Source organism: Aquila chrysaetos, chromosome 5 (assembly GCF_900496995.4).
Source record: "Aquila chrysaetos chrysaetos chromosome 5, bAquChr1.4, whole genome shotgun sequence".
NCBI lineage: Eukaryota > Metazoa > Chordata > Aves > Accipitriformes > Accipitridae > Aquila > Aquila chrysaetos.
Window position 1 is genome coordinate 55,196,798 of NC_044008.1, and position 18,390 is coordinate 55,215,187.

Here is an 18,390-nt window from a genome sequence, read left to right on the forward strand (position 1 = left end):
AAAAAAAAAAAAAGGAATAGCATATGCACAGACTTATGATGGCTTAGTCATGACATCTAATTAGGGACAGCAATGATTTCTGTGAACCACAAAAACATTAGTTTCAGTTGGCACAAGATTCCACAGAATAATACTCACGACTATCTCTCAGTCTATCTGTCTCTCTGTCTATCAGTCGCGCTTGTATGCTTTATTATTAGTGATGCATTCCTTCTCATGTTATTGTCTTCCTTATAAGATAATTTCTCAAGGAATTCTTTAACTTCCCCCTTAAGTGCCTTGCATTTCAAGTAGCTGCTTAACAGAGCCCTGTGATAAAGGGTCTTGTATTTATGGAGAAAAGGTTGCACCCAGGTATCAGGACAACATGCCTCCTATCAGCTTTTAGGTCTCATCCTTATTAACAGTTTATGACTCTGTCAGAGAAAAAGAAACAGCATCAAGTTAGATACTACCAAAAGAGGACGCTGAAGGTAGAGACTTACTGTGCCAAAGAGAGCAAAGGAAATTTGGCATGTCACCCGGGAGTAAACGGGATGGTTGTTCCATCCCTGTGTCATGGAATGCCCCCAGTGAGAGATTAACCCAGACCTTGACACAGTCAGTGAGAGCTTCAGAACTTCACTTCAGTGAATCAAGGTATTTCCCAGACTCCAGATACAATTAGTAGTATCTTTGCAGAGATCCATCTTCGGAACAGCACAGCATTTATGAATTTGGATTATTCCAGTTTTTTTAATCTGGGAGAAGTTGAAGAATATCCCCCAGTTACTCATTTTTAATGGGGCTGCGAGATCGAGATGGAGACGGAGACCTGGCTGTTCCAAACTTTCCAAAAGGCATTTCCAATAGTAGAGTAGCCCTATTTTCTCCTTCAACAGGTCTTTAAACTGTGCAGTACTCGTTCATCAGCCTCAGACTTTGATTTGGCACTGCTACGTCGTGCAGATGTAGCAATCACATTTGCGAGCCTGGAACTAATTAAAAATGGAATATTTTAGATCAGTCATGGTGAGTGTGGCCAGATTTACAGGGAGAATACAAGGGAGCTTAAAGAGCAGAGTGATCTAGCCTTTTAAAAATGTTCTTCCTTCAACATTGGTACATTACCTACAGGCCAGTTGGGTTGGTCCTTTACAGCACTGTCTTTATGCACCCTCAGGCTGGTTAAAGTGGAGCTTTAAGGGGACACAGGCGTTGCATGGTTTGCTACGTTCCAGATGGATGGAGAATTGTCTCTAAAATCTGCCCGGCAAGATACTGCTTTTTTTTATTCTCTTTTTTAAGAGGGCATGGTTGCTAATCCTGACCGTCACTTTAATGGGAGACAATGCATTAAAGGCAGCAGGGAATAGAAAAATCAGGAGATCAGAATAAAAGCAGGTGAGGAGATAGATGTGGCTCTAGCCCTGTAGCAACCATAGGTCTCATAGCTGCACAGAATGGGGTAGGGCCATCATAGGTAATACTGTTACCTAAAACTTGGAGGCTGCACTGATTTCCATGGACCTTTCCAATCCTATGAACTTGGTTTGCGAGTGACTGAAGAGAGCTTGCCTGCAGACAGTGCTGCACGGTCTTTGAGGAGGAAAGATTATCCACACAGCAATTATATGGTGGGTCACCATCATTTTCTCCTTGCTCAGCTCAACATTTTCTAGGCTTTGCTGCTCCTGGCTGCCAGCTCTGCACCTGCTCCGTGCCGAGTCAAGCTTAGAAACAAAGAAAAAACCCTGTGATCTCTCCCATGGTGTAGTCAGGGCTCATTACGGATCAGTGTTTTTTTCCCTTTGCACCTCACCAACAGCTTGCTCTAGCTGTGACTGGCAACCCGTGTGCCATGACACCAGTCACACACCAATTACACCACTCATCACAGTCTGGTGGGGACATCGGGTTCCTGTCACCACTGTTTTGCATCACCTGGCTGTCTCCTGGGCAGCACCCAGCTGCGAGTGCCTTGAGTCGGGATCTCTTCACGGTGTGCAGACTCTCTAACGGGCTGTTTGATTAGATCCTTGGGAGACTGCCTCCGAGCAAACAAATAAATGACCTCGATGCCCTAGTTGTTGCTGCTGCTGGAGAATAGAAGCTTACCTGTAGGTTGTCATTCAGATGTGATATTCCTTGTATGATGCTCAGATGGCAAAACCTGTTACTGGTTTCTATATAGGAAGATGACTTTTCAGTCCTGGTCCCCCACAAAAGTGTGATTTGCAAACCCCAAGATAAACAGATAATTTAGTATCATATAGTGATTTTTTTTTTTCTTTTAATCCCGAAAGACTTTTAAATTAACTTGTAGACAAGTTGAGTGCAGGTGGAGGCACTACGGTGGAGAGGTGGTTGGGGGCTGTCTCCAGCCAATGTCTCAGTTTATCAGCCCACCTTAAAGAAAAATAAATAACAAATCAACTTTTCTTAAACATGGCATGGCTTGCAGTCTCTGCAAGGGGTTCTTTACAGCATGAATTATATTACCATTAAAATGATTTAACTGGAACCTCTGCTCAGCAGCATTGTAGGTGACGTTCCCTAGCTGCAGTGTATCTAAACAGATTGTTGCAAGGCCTTGAATAAACATTTTGTAAGTCTAGCTCTGAAGCAATTTACATCAAGCAGCATTTATTTCATGGGTGTCACCTAGTTCTTGTGTATTCCTGACAGAGCAGGCAATGTTTTCTATCAAATCTGGTGGGTGTAAACAGAATACCAATTAATAATGTGGCAGGAACCTGACTGAATGCAATATTTATGGCTCATGCATATGAAAGTCTCATAGATAGTTTGCTTATAAAGAGCACATGAATTCTGTGGTTAATGTTTGAAATGAGTAAGAGAACAACAATAATTTTAAACATTTTTCTCACAGGCATACCTACCCACACACTTTCATTCCTCTTGTAAAATGAAGGATTGATGCTTTTCTCAGAATAGGCTGAATGCAGAGCTCACCAAAACTGGTCCATCCATTGATTTCAAGAGGTTTAGTGCTAGGGTCAATACAATGTAGTAAAGAATTAGACTAAAGCATTCAAAATCTAGCAAAAGGAGCAAATTCCCAGGGCCCTTAAATTTTTCTTGCATGTTACTATGGTGAAATCTCAAGTTCATTCACTGATTTCCGTGACGAGTTTAAACTGTGCTGAAACGGAGCAGAAACAGGTCTTGGCCGGCGCAGCAGTCGTTAGGCGGTGAGTTGTGTGCTAAGCACCTTAAAACTGAACCTTGTCCAAACCCCAAGTCTGCAGAATGGAGATGGAAATTTCATGAAGCGAGGCTTCAGTTTGAGTATTCTTGCTCCTTTTTGCTTTCACACAAATTAGCCGAGTTCTAAAAACAGCTTCTAACGCTCATTTCTACTGGCACGGCTGCTATTGATCGTGTCCAGAAAGAGGAATGGAAAGACACGACAGAATTGGCAACAATCCCAAGCCATGGATTTTGGATCTAAACCCCGATCCAAATTTGCTAAGGAACAGGAGGGGTTTTTGTATCTGGAGGTTTGATTTAATCTCTTGTACGTGCATGGAAAATCCATAGTGCTGGAGTATGGTTTTTTTTCTCAATGGATAAGATCTATTGGATCTGGTGCTCTAGGGTGGCCAGCTTGGTGAGGAATCTTTTAACCTGGGAAGAGGGTGACCTAAGCAGCATCAGCAGCATCTGTTAGGGAGAGGGGTCTCCAGCCATGGGAACCAGGAAGGCAAAGAATATTCCCAGCATTCCCAAATATGGCCCAGCTCAAACGTCTCATCTAGCTTTTTTCCAGAACAGCCTTTTTTGTTGTTGTTCAGTCAGCTGGAGCAGGTATAATACTTAAAACCTGATTCACAAATTGTCTCATGAATAGGCTGGAAAGTTTAGTCAGCACGAAGGTCTTGGTCACACTGCGATTAATACTTGCCCAATTTCTGCAGTGTGTTTTTTTTTTTTAATGAATTGCAAATCATTAAACTCATTAAACTCATTGTTTTCAACCAAATATTTGCACCTGGAAGTGCATTTATTATCATTTATTATTTGCTGGTTTTTAGTTTTAAGCTCTTTTGTCTCTCCAGTCAAGAAACAGAAATATTAGCATGCAATTGAGCCAACCAGTATAATCATTATTATTAAAATCAACTAACAAAATACCATACTGTACAATTTGCAAAAAGACAACAGATTGGCAATTGCTTGTCCAAACTGTGTGGTAAATATGTTCCAGTATTGAGTGGCTTAGCAGAAAACAGGAGAAAAAAGACCACAAATAAAATCAATATTATTAAAAATATTATTTGCCACAAGTAATTTGAAAAGCTACGTTTTCATCCAAAACATTTGTTTTAAATTATATGCTAACATATTCTGGAAATAACTATGATAGACTATTTTTAAATTAGTAGTACACAAAGGAGTTTCTTCTTTATGTCCTTTTTTACATCAACAGTTTCTGACGTGCTAAAATAGACTTGGCTAAGGATTTATATGTGTGTGTGTATGTGTGTATGTATGCATGTAGCCACTTTTACTTATTTATTTTCTGGTTTGGACTATAGAATTGTGTGCTTTGGGAAGCAGGTGGTTTCCACCATTTGAAGAGATCTGCATGTTAAATGACTTATGTTTTGTATCGCAGGGAAGTATTGCTACATGTATTTTCATGACATTCCTTTCAGGCATCTTTTCGGGTTTGTTTCCAAAATGCTATGAAAAAGTGATTTGCTTTCAGAAAGGAATTGCTCAGCTAAAAATAATAAGTATGTTATAGCTAATGTGGAAACTAAATATGTCAGAGGTGATGTGGAAAACATTGGAGCAGACTGAGTTGAAAGGATAAATGGCCCCAAGAAGGAGTCAAACGAAGCTGTTGCAGAAAGTCCAACTTTTACCAGATCCAGGACAGTTCGGAAACCACAGATGAAAGACCCCTGCTTCCCATGGAGGGTTCAGGAGAACCAAGAGACTTTCTGCTGGCTTGAGTGAATGAGTCGGTCGCTGCCTGGCCAGCGTATCCTCACATTGCCCCTTTCTGGGCAAAGGATTCAGATGTCGGTGGTGCCCCAAGGCCTGCACCCCATTGTGGGATGACCAAGTGTCCCACGGAGGCTCGTGCAAGCTGGAAATGACATGTACTCATAGTTTCAGTGGCAAAAACACACCCATGTCCAGGATGAGCATGTTGTGTGATCTTCTTTACAGGCTTTAGCAGTATTGGAGATCTCTGTAGGGACTGAAGTTTCCTTATTGTCATCCCAGGAAGCCTTGATTGAAATGCAAATCAAGAGTTGCAGTTTCAGCAGTGCCCTGTATAACTGGCTGACAGTCCTGGGGGATGCCTGCCCTGTCCCCATCAGCATACAGTATCTATACCGCAGGGGGTCCCTCATGACTAGATGCACTGTCATATGTGTATGTTTTCCTGGTTTTACCACCAGATATCACATTGGCTAAAGGTTGACAGTCAGGTCTGATGGGCGTCATCTCTGCTTTTGAGAGCGAGCATTCATCTCGCCAGATCTCTCAGATCAATTCTCCAGTTTGGCTACCAAAAGGAAAATTAAACATCCTACCCACCAGGAAAACTAATTTGAAAATACATTTTTAACCCCAGAGCAATCTTTTACCTACAAACTTAATTGTGTTCCTTTAAGAAGGTGTAATTAAGTATCCTCATGGCAGACCATCAGTTTTTACAAAGCATCTCTAGAGCAGATAGACATCATTACTAATACAGTTCTTGGAGGTGCAGGCAGGAAAATAAATTGGTTGTCATTGGGACATCATCAATATAATGAACATCTGACATGTAGTCTGTTTGTTTCAGATGAAGCAGACATAGATGAGGGGGAAAAATTGTTAATAGGAACGGCAGACAGGACATTGCAGACTGTATCTGTCTCATGAAATGTTATTTGCTGCCAACACATCACAGTAAAGAAAGTCTGGTCTACCTGGGAATAGATGAGAAAAATAAAGCAAAGAGACTCTTTCAGGTATGTCCTGAGAAGCTCTGCTGAATAACGTAGTTTGAATCTTTGACTTTTTTTATTGCATCTCAGTAGCTACTTTCATTTCAGGCAGGAAATTGGTAGTTTGCCTGTCTTTTATTTCCATTTACCACTACAGCAAGATTGAACCTTTGATTTTTGGAACTATACAGTCTCCAAGAGAAATCAGTAGCTAACATTGTCATTCAGACAAATACAAAGCAGAGCTGGTTCAAGTTTTGCAAAGCCTACAGGGAAATTTTGACATGCAGAAATGAATACCCAAATGCCCTTGGCTGCTTTGGGGATTTCCGGCAGTGTCTGCAGGATGCGGGGGAAAAATTCCAGGGCTGAAAACAGCTGAAAATGTTCCATGATAGTGTCCCAGCTCAGCACTCTTTAGTCTCACTCATCTTACGTGGATTTAAGCATGTGTTTATTGTTAAGGGTAGATGCTAAATTCAACAGGAACACACTGCTTTTCCAAGCAGGACCATAGCTCCTTTTCTGATTTGTGAATTATTTGGGAAGTGAACCTAGACTCTTTCAAGCCTTTTCTTCCAATATTCATTAACAAGTTTGGACAACGTACACTCTTTGATTCAACTGTTTCCTATTCAATTTACATGATGGATGAACTAAACCGCACAATATAATTCCTTTCCCCAGTTTTAGATGACTGAAACACACTGAAGGAGAAAATTTTCACTTTGTTTACTTGGAAGAGTTTTGAATGAACGGTTGCTCATGTCAAAGGGATTAGCAAAGGGATTTATCAACATACCCGCACAGATCCCCACTTGTCAGGATCTGTGTGAGCTAAAACTCCGCAAGTCAGAGCAAACTACAAGAAGCAACGCCATGAGAGAGTACCCTTATGCAACTAGGGCAGCTTGAAGCACCACGCACACCCTGAGCTGATCAGGAGGTACAAATAACCCTTCTCATGAAATGCATTTGGCCAGAGAAAGCACAGTAGTCAGCATCAAAGTTTACGTGGAACCTGAAAGAGATAGCCAAACCTCAACAGGATCAAAAGTTCAGCTAAAAGTCCTAACGCTTAGATACTAACTTGAATGGTCTCCAAACCTATCCAAGCCATCTGGGCCCAGCTTATTAACCTAGTAGTGTCATAAGAAATGGCTTTCTCACAAGGTTTCTGACGCTTCCTGTTGTTTGACAGGCAGGAAATACCATCAGAAGAGCCTTTCTCGCTGGAGTTCATCATTTTCGGTACGAAAGGGACTCAGGAAGTGCAGAGGCAGCGTGAAAATGAAAAACAGCGCACTGGGGTTGGGATGGGGGGGAGAAGGGGTATCAAGAAGGAAAGTTAATCAAGTTTTTCTAATACCACAGAAACAGGCTAGTTTTGAGAGGTATCAGCACATGTGGGAACGGGCTGCCGTGCTGGGCGGTAGTGGGATGTGCTTCTGGAAGAGCAACTTGCCCACTCGTTGGTCCAGCCCAGCTAATAACATTTCCCTGTGATTGGGGAATGCAGCAGGATAAGAAGCTTTATTGAAATGAGAAGCTGTAAATGCAGCTCTAAAAACACTTTGCAGCTCTAAAAAGAATTTTCTGTGTAAGGTTCCCAAATCAGTAACATTAATCTTGATGCTGTCGTCGCTTCACAGTGTATCTGGCACCCTGAAAAGGCTCATCACCCATTTTTTTAATTATTATTTATTTTTTGTTTTGCAGGGCTCTAATTAAACACTAGGCTACCTGCTAGCCTATCTGGCATCAGGCATCACCTCATCACTCCAGGGTGACAGGACAGCAGCAATCGCCTGATGACGGATTCAGCAGCGTACGGCTGTTTTATGCTGTTTTGCTGCAGCATAAGCAAATGGAGGATTCTTTGTGTGCAAGTCTGAGGCTGTGTACACATGTGCGTGAGCTCTCCAAAAGCAAACAACTAGCCTTCATAAAGCCAAATTCCAAGCAAGAAACCAGCTCAGCAGCTGTGAAAGGTGTCTCTGTGTTTAATTGTTGATAAAAGTACAACCCTCAGTGATTCAAACCTCAGGATGTGGTGGGAAGCCGAGAAGAAAAGAAAGATAGAGAGTGGGGGAGAAAGGGAAAAAAACCCCTTCTCAGGATGAGGAGTTCAGACACGCCAGATTTCTTTGGCGCAGACATTGCTGTCATGAGCTTTGCAGACGTTTAATGTTTGATTCCCTGCTTTCTTTTCACTTGGCACTGAGCATGAACATTTTGAAAGCAGTATTGTGAAGTGTTTTAAATTGCAAAGCTGACCAGTGAGTGCCATAAACAGCATCTCCTTCATATGCTACAGGTTGACAGTGCAGGCAGGAACCTGCCATGTGAGGGCTATCACCAGTCTGTCATTAACCTGCATCTACTCACTGTGACATAAACGTCGATGATCATTTTCCTCCACTCCAGCCCTTTCTTAAACTCTTCTGGGAAAGCAGAAGGCAGCCGCCTGAAGGACAGGGACTTGGCATGGAAGAAAGGGAAAGCGAAAATCTAGTCTGGGAGCTGACTACTAAAAGTAGGCATCGATTTCCTATCAGAGAGGTAAAGTGTTCAAATTTGCTACGCTGCTTTGTCTTGAAAGGCATTTACCCAGTCATCGGGGCTACCAGGCGTGCTGTGTTTGGATGAGAGAATGCTTCAGGATTTGCTCTGAAGCCCCAGATTTCACTCCACCAGCTTCAGCCATCTGGTTTAGGCACAGCTTCTTGCTGAAGCAGCAAGAGTAACTTGAAGCTTGGTGGCCTCGGTGTTTCTCCTGTAATGCTGTTGTGGGCTATTTAACTATAGAAGTACTAGCTCAGGCATGAGGAAGGAACAAAACTATCCCCTAGCAGATAGTACCTAACTAGCAGAACAGGTCTTTTTTCTACTGAACGTGTGTTTCTTTCACTTGCAGTGAAAGAGAAGTGCAGCTACAATATGGATGAAGTGAGAGCAGAACGATGTAAGGGATGAAGAAAATAAGAACTGGAACAAATCGCGTGAAGGCTGTATGGGCTTGTCTCTAACTTTTACTGATAGGAGTAACACAGGATCTCCTGTCAGGTCTAATCAAACCCGTTGAGTTGACAGATGCTGATTCAGCACTAAGACACAGTGCCTGCTCTCCAGAGGAGGATTTATAAAGGTGAACCTGAGCCTCCACAGCGGTGATTTTCACATTGCTGGTGCTGGGAATCCAGGAGCTACTCAGACAAAGCACATGGAAGGTAACTAAGAAAAACAAATCTATTATTGATAGATTTACACTGCTACACCCCCTCCATGAGGCCATTACATGGACCCAAGAGGCCCACAACTGGAGAGAGATTGAAAATGAATGGTCTGTCATCAGTGAAGAGGAACTGGGCTACTCTGCATCATCTTTACTGGTGATGACAGGAGTGGGACTTCCATATCCATGGGGAAGATCTGCCTTTGAGAACAGCAGGTTGTGTCCAGTTGCTTTTAACCTCCAACGAGTTTAAATAAGCCCTGTGAGCTCTGAGTGCCTGGAAAGGACCAGATACAGGAATAATTGCGGTGGTGCTACCAAGGTACCTTGGCAGTCACTGACCCCTGATCTATGCCATGTGTTGTGGTCTTTGGTCTTTATTGGCCAATCGTTCAGAGATACTGATGGCAATCAGGAGTGTATGACATGCAGGGACTGCTCGTAGTGGCCATGGGGAGAAGCCATAGCCTTGGCATAAGCAGAACCATGAGCTAGCTTCTTTGCCACTTGCTGCTTCTTTGCTTTTGGCTCTGAAGCATTGTAACAGCATATTACAAAGCTAAATGAGAAACATTCATTTTAATATTCAATATTCAAACATTCTTATACACATACACACTTATGTATGTGTGTGTGGATACAACACATATACAACATAAATGTGTTTGTTTACCAATGCATTTCCTGAATGGCTGTGGTTTTTTAATAGCGCTATCCCTTTATCTCCACAAATGAATAACACTATAAGGTCTGATCTCTAATTATATTCTGAAGACCAATAAACCCCTGAAGATTTCTGGATGTCTTTAATTAGAATAAAAGCCAAACAAAACAACCGAAAGAAAACAAAGTGGTTGATGGAGTCTCACTATCCATGTGTTGTTAGGAGTAGAACTGGGTAAATTAGCCATTGCAAACATTTGATGATTTTTAGATGTGTCTAACTTTTCTCAGTATCCTGTGAACAGGCTTTGGGTTTTGTACATATTTATATTCTTTTAAATTTTTGATACATATTTTGTATAAACATGTTTCAACACACTGGTAGTAAAGTAGTTTTTACCTGTATTCAGGGCTGTTAGTGGTATTTTTGTGACATTCAGTAGGTCTTGTAAATCATGTGGTGCTATATATGCTTATACTTAGATAGCTGAAAACACCATAAGGGGGTGAAAAATCAGAGATACTTAGGTGATCACATAGGCACTTGCCTAAATTGTTGCAAGGATGCAAGAGTGGACAGCATGACCCAGTGTTGTTTTAGTAAAAAGGAATGGGTGGTATTAATCCCTCTTTTTTTTTTTTTTTTTTTTTTTTCAGATTATGACGAAGTTTTAGTTCACTTTTAATGACCTAATGTGTGTTCAAAGATATTTTACATTTACTCATTTCTTGTTCGGATGATTTTCATAGGAACAAAGTAGCCCCTTGCTGTAATGCAACTGCCTCTGGTTAACTCCAGCACAGAAGCTAATCAGATCTGTGCCTTAGACAAAGAAGCAAAATCAGGAAAGAAGAATTGGATGGAGAGGAAGAATTTGACTTGGGAGAGAACTCTTCAGAAAGTACCATGAGACCTTCAAGAAGGCAGCAGGATCAGAGTTCTCATTGCCTGTGAATTGCCTGAACTGCATGACTGAGCTTTAAGGAGAGCAGTAACAAAAAGAATAAAACAGCTTACAAGGTACATCAGCCCTGGAAATTAGAAACATTTTACAAATGGTTTCATCTTCTTTGACTGGTGATACCCAACAGTGATGTACATTTACTTCTTGTTGTAATTGTTTACTTGTATCTGAAACACAAACCTTTCACTTTAAACCTGGTTAAAGAGTAAAACAACAGAATGCAGCAATTTCTAAAGTAACCATTACCTCAGCAGCAGGGTTTTCTCAGGATGTTTTGAGAGAAGAAAAAAAAAGTTAAAAAAAAAAAAAAGTGGTTTAAACTTTTGCCTCAGGGGCTGGAAACCTATTTTTCAGGCTGTTTAACTTTTGTCATTCTTGGTGCATCTGTTCAAATTAGCTTCAGACAGTGAAATAAATAGGAAATATTGCCCAAGGGTCCTTGGTTTTGTCAGAAGCGACTCTGAAAAAAGTGGAGGAGGAGAAGAAGCAAGCCTGATTCATGAAGGCCTGCCGAGTCTTTTTGCTGACATGAAATCAAAACTGACTGAGGTTAAGTTCATTCAATTATCACAAACACCCCAGTGTACAAGAAAACCCAGAATGTGATGATACTGCATTAAAAGTTCAAGACAAGATGTGGTGTGAAGTTCCCCAGGTTTGAATTCAAAGTTTCAGCAAAGGAAAAAGAATGCCAAGTAAATCAGGGAAACAGGTTCAGAGAGGGGGGAAAGAAAAGATTATTTGTTCACAGTACAGAATGGCAAAGCAGCCAAGATACTTGCTGCGACAGATGTGCTGACTGTATCTTACGGGCCATGCATTAAGGTCTTCATGTCTCTTCATGTTACAAGATGTTACTGTTGATTCTAGAGAGCCGAATGAAAGGAGAGCTTGGACACTTACACACCTTAACCACAGCTCAATAGAGCACCTCTTCTCAGGCAGCACTTTGAGCAATTCTGCCCTAATAAACCCTGTTCATGACGAAATCCTGGATACTTGGTTCCTCTTCTCTCATTGTACTACCTGATCACAGTAGCATCTTTGTTTCCAGACTCCTTTCTGTACCAGTCTCCTCTCTACCCATTTTCCCAAGAAAATCCTTCATCACTGCAATGATGTAAAATATTTGTGTATCAGAGATTGGTCACATGTATATGACCATGGCAAGATGTAATAGCTTTTCCTCATCTTTTAAAGTCTTCCCTCACCCCCTGCTGCCCATGGTTTGGCTCCTGGTGATTTGGGAAAGCCTCTTCAATCTCTGTGTTTGCAGTAGATGAGAAACCACAGGATAATTCATGCACTAGCCACTCACACGTGGTGATGGTTCTTGTACAGGTGTCCTACATATCCTAACCAACCAACTGACCAACCACCTACCTGCCTGAAAACGAGGAAGGCAAAACAAGACCATCCAGGCTAGGACATCCTTAGAGCTACCCCTGTCTTTCCTACTAGATCTTCTGGCCCTGCTGGCAGTGTGGTCCCAAGGCAACTTCATTTCTCCCTGTCTTTGCAACAGTCTTGCCTTTCTGGATGCATGTCAATGACTGCCTGGTAGGGTAAGGGACCCATCTGTGGCACAGATGAACACATGCAATGAATGGGCTACTAATTTAATATGGTGGTTAAGGAGGATGATTTCTGATACCAGCTCTTTACAAGCAGCAAGTTGACATGACTCCCTACCCCCAGTCTGTTTCCATTTTTACTCCCAGTAGTTTACTTCTTTCCCTCAGTCACATCCTTTCCTAAATGGTCTCTAGTACCTGGTATTTAATTCACATGTTGTTCCCCTGTATCCTCTGTGTGCACGAATTAGATTGTTATCGACAAGAGGAGCTTATCTCTTCTCCTTTATTGAATCTGGAGTTTGCTAATACATCCATTACCCATATAACACAGAAAACAATTAACAGATGTGTTTGTTCATTTAAGAATCAGTTTACCTTGATTAAATGTTTGTATCCCACCGCACAAAGCATTGCGGAGCACACCTCTGGTCCAGAGTCCTTCTAGAACACCCTTTAGATCAAGCAGGAAAGGCATTCCTGTAAGTGACTTAATTTTTAAAAAATATTTTTATGTCACAAACATATCTTGCTATCACTGACGATTTTTCTCTAACACTTAAATTAAAAAATGTCTAAAATCAACATGGAAATCAAAAGAGACTTAATCATATTTTTGTCTAATTTGCACCTCTAGGATATTTTGTGAGAAATAAAATGCAGTTCACAGCTGTCTCTGGCATTTACTGTAACTATGATTATTTCTAAGTATCATAAAAATGATGATGATGATGATAATAACGATGGCCACTGCTTCCCACCTATTTGCTGCAGGAAAAGCGCTGACTGCAACAGAATGTACTATGAGTTAGATTTATTCCTAGATTTGTTCCTCCCCCTCTCAGAGGTAAGATAGGTCAATATTCTATTATAGTCCAAACATTATTAACTTTCTTTCCCCATATATTTTGATATTCTAGTGAAAAAGCCCTGTGAAAATAAAAATCGAACTTCAGAAAAATGACTCATCTCAGGTGTAATTTTTAAAGTTTTCTCAGTCTACATTTTCCACTTTTTTTCTCCAGGGTTCCTGTGTGTGTGTGCTCTTTGCTTTCTCAACAGAAGGAAAAAGGAAAACAAAAACTAAGGACTGAAAATGGAAGAAAACAAAGCAGATCCTGGTGCCTGTGGTTATTTTCATTGGGGAAAAAAACCCCGCAATATCTTTCCCAAAACAAAATAAACATTGATATTATTATTTATTGTAATACCAGCCCTTTTTTGACAAGTGCTGCTCTGGAAAAGTGTGTCTTTCCTGGACTTGTGTTGGAAGCCATGTAATCCAATGTCTTAGTCCTTTCTTTGGGACAATAAAACATCAAACTGCCAAGCATGCGAGGGCATTTTCTGGGTAGAGTGAACTTCTTAATAGGCAGCCACGTATATTAAACCAGAAATACTATAAATGTCTTGTCCATTTATTCTGATTACTCTAACAGAGAGTATTCACTGGTCTATGCCGCCTTCTCTGACAGACGAGAAACTACAGTAAAGGAAACAAATTCTTCCCTCCGTGTCCAAGGTTGAGGCAATTTGTAGGAAAGAATGAAAATGACACAGAGAAATGAGCACTTTGTTTCAGCAAGGTCTGAATCATTATCTGCAACATTTTGGATGATTCAGCATGTTTCCTGGTTGGTTTGTTTTGTTTTTTTTTCATTACAAGGGGTGTTTCTGTAAAAATGAATGCTCGAGGAGCTGAGCTTTTTCGTGCCTCTCACTTCTTTCTCTGCTGTACCTTGCTGACTGTAGGATAAATCAGGTGTAAGTGCATTGGAGGTCCAGTACGGGAGAAACACTGGCGTGAAACTGGGCTGAGTAGACACACATCACTTACTGGGTGTTACAGGTCTCCAGGTCACTGCAGAGACTACAGGCTGGGAATAAGTAGCACGTGTTGAAAAATCCATAAGAAACACAGCAACTTTTTAGATGAAATGTCTGGACTTTGGTGTTAATGGCTAGGGCAATGAAAAGAAGGGAAACAAATATAATTGGAAACAAGAATCCCTTCCAAAGAGCAGCCTGTCTTCTTTCCCCAGCCTGAGTATGGAAATCTATTGCTCCTTATTGCAAAATAAAGCTGTGAACGCATTATTAAAAACTGGACCGATCAAAGTCTTAACCTTTTGATTTAAACATGAGAACAGACTTTTTAGGATTAAGCATAATAATTGTTCCACTGATATGTGCTATTTGCTATTGAGGGTCAAATGTTGGAAAGCAGTCTCAATTTTTTTTTCTCACAATCTACTACAGAAGCAATTAATTATAAGCACAAACTGGAGGCAAGAGGAGAGAGAGAAAAGGAACAGCTGGAGTAGGTAGCAAAAAGAGAGAAATGGGAGGAAATTAAATGGAAAAATACACATAACCATGTTTGCTGTAGAGGTAACAAGGAGAAAAGTATGAACTTGGGTTCTTTGAAAATGCTCTTGTTGACAGGAACCTGGAATTTTTATTCGTCATCATTTCGTTCTCCAAAAGTATCACTTTTTACTTGAAATCTCAATATTTCACATAATTTACATCCTAGGGAATCTTCATTCCCTGCCCTTCCCCCAGGTGTGTGGGATGAGAGCTAAAATATCTAGATTTTATAAAAATGGAATGAAAACTCCAAATGCATAGCAAATATCACTGATAACGTACAAAATGATAAAATTATGTGTTCATGCTCTTATGAGGTTAGGTTGGTTTTTTTCATCCTGCCAATCATTTCCTCTCTGAGGTACTGTGAGGGAAGGTAAACAGAGATATCAGATAAATCGCTAGCAGTGGCTAGAAATTGCTAATGCAAAAACAATGATAGTTCAGACTGCCTCTTTACTTTATGCTTTGCCTGTGGTACAGCTCACGCTTATGGGGTTAATTATTATATTGTGGGTATTGTTTGTCAAGAACTGTTCACAGGAGTCCTCACCACCCCAGAGCTGTGTAACAATACTTTAAAAAATCACAGTTGTGGAGCTAAAATGGCAGACTCTTCAAACAGTTGCTTGAAAACTAAGTATGTGGTCAAAGGTGTAGGTAAAAAGGCTGAATGCACTGATGAAAGGTATCCCGCAAATGAAGGAAAACCTGTCCAGGTGAAGAGGTCACTTCATCTGCAAGCCTTAGGCATTGCAGGGATAATAATCCCCAGGTTCAAGCGTTAACAGGAGAACAAAAGACAAACTAAGATATTTGCCATTTATTTCCAAATAAATGCAAGTTTATTGTGCACAAAACCTTCACCCTGTCTCAACAGGCAGATCCTAGAGAGTAATTTTAGGGCAGTTTTCCCTGGTGAGTGTTCGCTACAGTTTTATGTGGGTTTCTGCTTCACCTCTTCAAGATACAGCATTGGGCTGTTCAGAGACCAGCTGGTGCTTTGTACTTAATGCTACTACTTTTAGTGAACAAAGCTCTTTGTAACAATTCCACACAGGTTTCTTGTAAAAAGATTTCTTTACGTTAACAGAATGACCTATGGTGATTCTTGTGGACTGTGAAGGAAGCCCATGGAGGTGTGTTTCTACTGCCTTGGTACAGGTCTTGGAACAATGTGGATGCAAACAGGCTGAAGTTCAATTAGCCAAGATAGAAATGATATCTATGAATTTATTAAAGCATTTTGCTGATATGCAGGGAGGGGCACATGATCCTGGCTGAGAATAGCTAGACCTGCCTACTTGTGGGCAGGAGAGATGCGATGATGACCCCCATGCCACCAGACTGGGAAGGGTTAAAGAGCACCAGTTAATCTGCAATCAAGCAGCTGAGAGGCATAATTAGCCAGATTGATTAGGCCATAAGGGCTGTGGCAAGAGGCGGCTTCAGTTTGCCTGGAGGCTGTGCTCTCTGAAGGAAGGCTGGGAGGGCTCCTGGGCTGGGACCATCAGCTGTCCTGCTCCATCCTGATGGCAGCTGCTCTTGGAAAGGAGCTGAGAATGGCTTTTCTTTTAAGAGTGAGTAATTATGAGGCTTAAATGTAATGTTCTTCTATAGCTATGATAGAGCTGCTTTCTAGCCCTTGAGCTGAGGCCTGGTCTGTGTTTATCTGGCTGTTTGAGATTTCCTAGGTTGGCTTCTTTGCATGGGGAGGAGGAAGCACGATGTGCTCTAGCTGGTCCCGACTTACTCCCCTTCCTTGGCAATATTGGGACAAAAGAGAAATAGCAACAACTCTTCAGCTCCCTAGGCTTTTTGTCAGCTTCCATGTGCTGAGGTCAAGCTGTTGGGATGCTTGGTGTAGGTATCTGAAAGCTGTGGAAGCAGTGTTGGGGGGGGGGGGGGGGTAGGTTGGCCCAGGGCTCTAGAACAGTTTAATGCTCTGCTGAGGAACCAGCCAGTTCATCCTCTGATCTTTACTGAGACTTGAGGGTCTGCTTTTCCTCTGGAGCTGTGGTGGCAATGAAAGAAGGCTGGAATACTGATAGAGGCCCTCTTTTCACTTTTCCAGTGCTCACAAGTAAAGTGTTTGAGGGCCCCACCAGAGGAGGGGGACGAAAAAACCACCAAAAACCTGGTTTCTGTAGTCTGTTGCTGAAAAACAAATCAGTGTATCTGTTCTGTGATGATAAGGAGAATTTAGTATACAAATATACTTTGGTTTCTGGCTCCCCAAAGAATCTAAAAAGGAGGCAAGGAAATAACTAAAAAAAGAAACACACGCAAACCCTTATAAAGCTCCAGGCTTGTGGCCCGTTTTGCTGTTTCCCTGCCTCCTAAAGCCCAGCACACCTTCAAACATTCCTGGCTGAGGTAGATATAAAAATACATGTCTTATTTGGATTCACAGAGCCCAATCCTATCCTAAACAAACAATGCTGCCTGGAATTGCTTGCCAGACAGTTGGCATATCTTGCAGATTAGCTAACACTAACAGTAATGCATTTCAAGAAGGAGAAGAGACTGAACTTGGCCTTTGCTGCCCAGCTGGCATGCCAGCATGGGGATGTGTGCCCATCCGAGCCATGCATGGCCCCCCGTATCTAACCTTAGTTGGAGTAGAAGGATTTGCAGATAGCAGGTTGCTCAACCCCAACACTGAACCCTGCATGGAGGTAGGCTGCAAACTGAGCTGGGAGAATAATTCCACTACAAATTGCTGCAAGTGTTAAAGCTCCAGGGAGCAGATTTAATAGCTCCCTTCAACTCCTGCATCGGTTCGTCAGACTCTGGTTTATGGGCACAGCTGGATGATGGTGAGAGAAGGCAGGAAGGGGAGGCTATACTGCACTTAAACTTGTGGAAAAATTAGTTTGCACTTGTTCAGGCTTTCCTTTGTGTCGATTCATCCCTGTAAGTTTAGATGCATGGGGGAGAGGTGCAAGCTATATGTGAGGAGCTTTAATCTGGCTTGCCCAGATCGGGAATGTGGGAACCAGCACCAGCCAAGCCTTACACACTTTATGAACAGTGAAACAAGGTTTCAGCAGCTTGGTCTGGAATTTGGGTGGCCACATGCAAACACCAGCAAGCTTAGCTTTCTGGGGGAAAAAAAAAAAATAAAATTATGACTTCAAGCTTATATTTGCCTCAGATTTCATATGGTGAAAGGAGGAGGGTGTATAAATGCCAACTCAGCAAAATAAATGGTTCACATAGAAAAACCAATGTCAGGAGTGAAACCTGACTCACTGAGAGCCTCTTGTGTATTAAGTGCATGTGCTGTAGTGACAGAAGAATATCCCTGCTGCCCCCATCGTAATACAATCAAAATGCTACTTATTCAAGTGTTTAGAGATCAAAATGCCAAGAGGAAAGGAACAAAAATGTCTCTCTAAAGATGTGACTAAGTGGAAGCTGGAGTTTCAAATATCAGTTTGGGGAGTGTGCGAGGCAAACAGTAGTGGTGCTTGGTGGAAGCATAGCCCAGCACGTGCTGTATACCTGCAGGACAGATCTGGCTCCAGGGCAGCGCTGCGGAGCTGGGGCGTGCAGGCATCTCCCCCTGGGAAGGAGAATCTGGGGGAGTTGTCATCCCAAAGGGATCTGCGGGGTGGAGCTGGGAA

At 41.8% G+C, this 18,390-nt stretch overlaps 1 long non-coding RNA gene across 1 annotated transcript; it reads left to right on the forward strand.

Annotated features, from left to right (window-relative positions):
* The first annotated feature begins 7,681 nt into the window (after positions 1-7,681).
* On the forward strand, positions 7,682-12,690 carry LOC121233345. The gene is made up of 4 exons (XR_005932519.1): positions 7,682-7,945; positions 8,872-9,184; positions 10,603-10,873; positions 12,159-12,690. It is a non-coding gene; the product is annotated as an uncharacterized LOC121233345 (long non-coding RNA).
* The last annotated feature ends 5,700 nt before the right edge of the window (positions 12,691-18,390 follow it).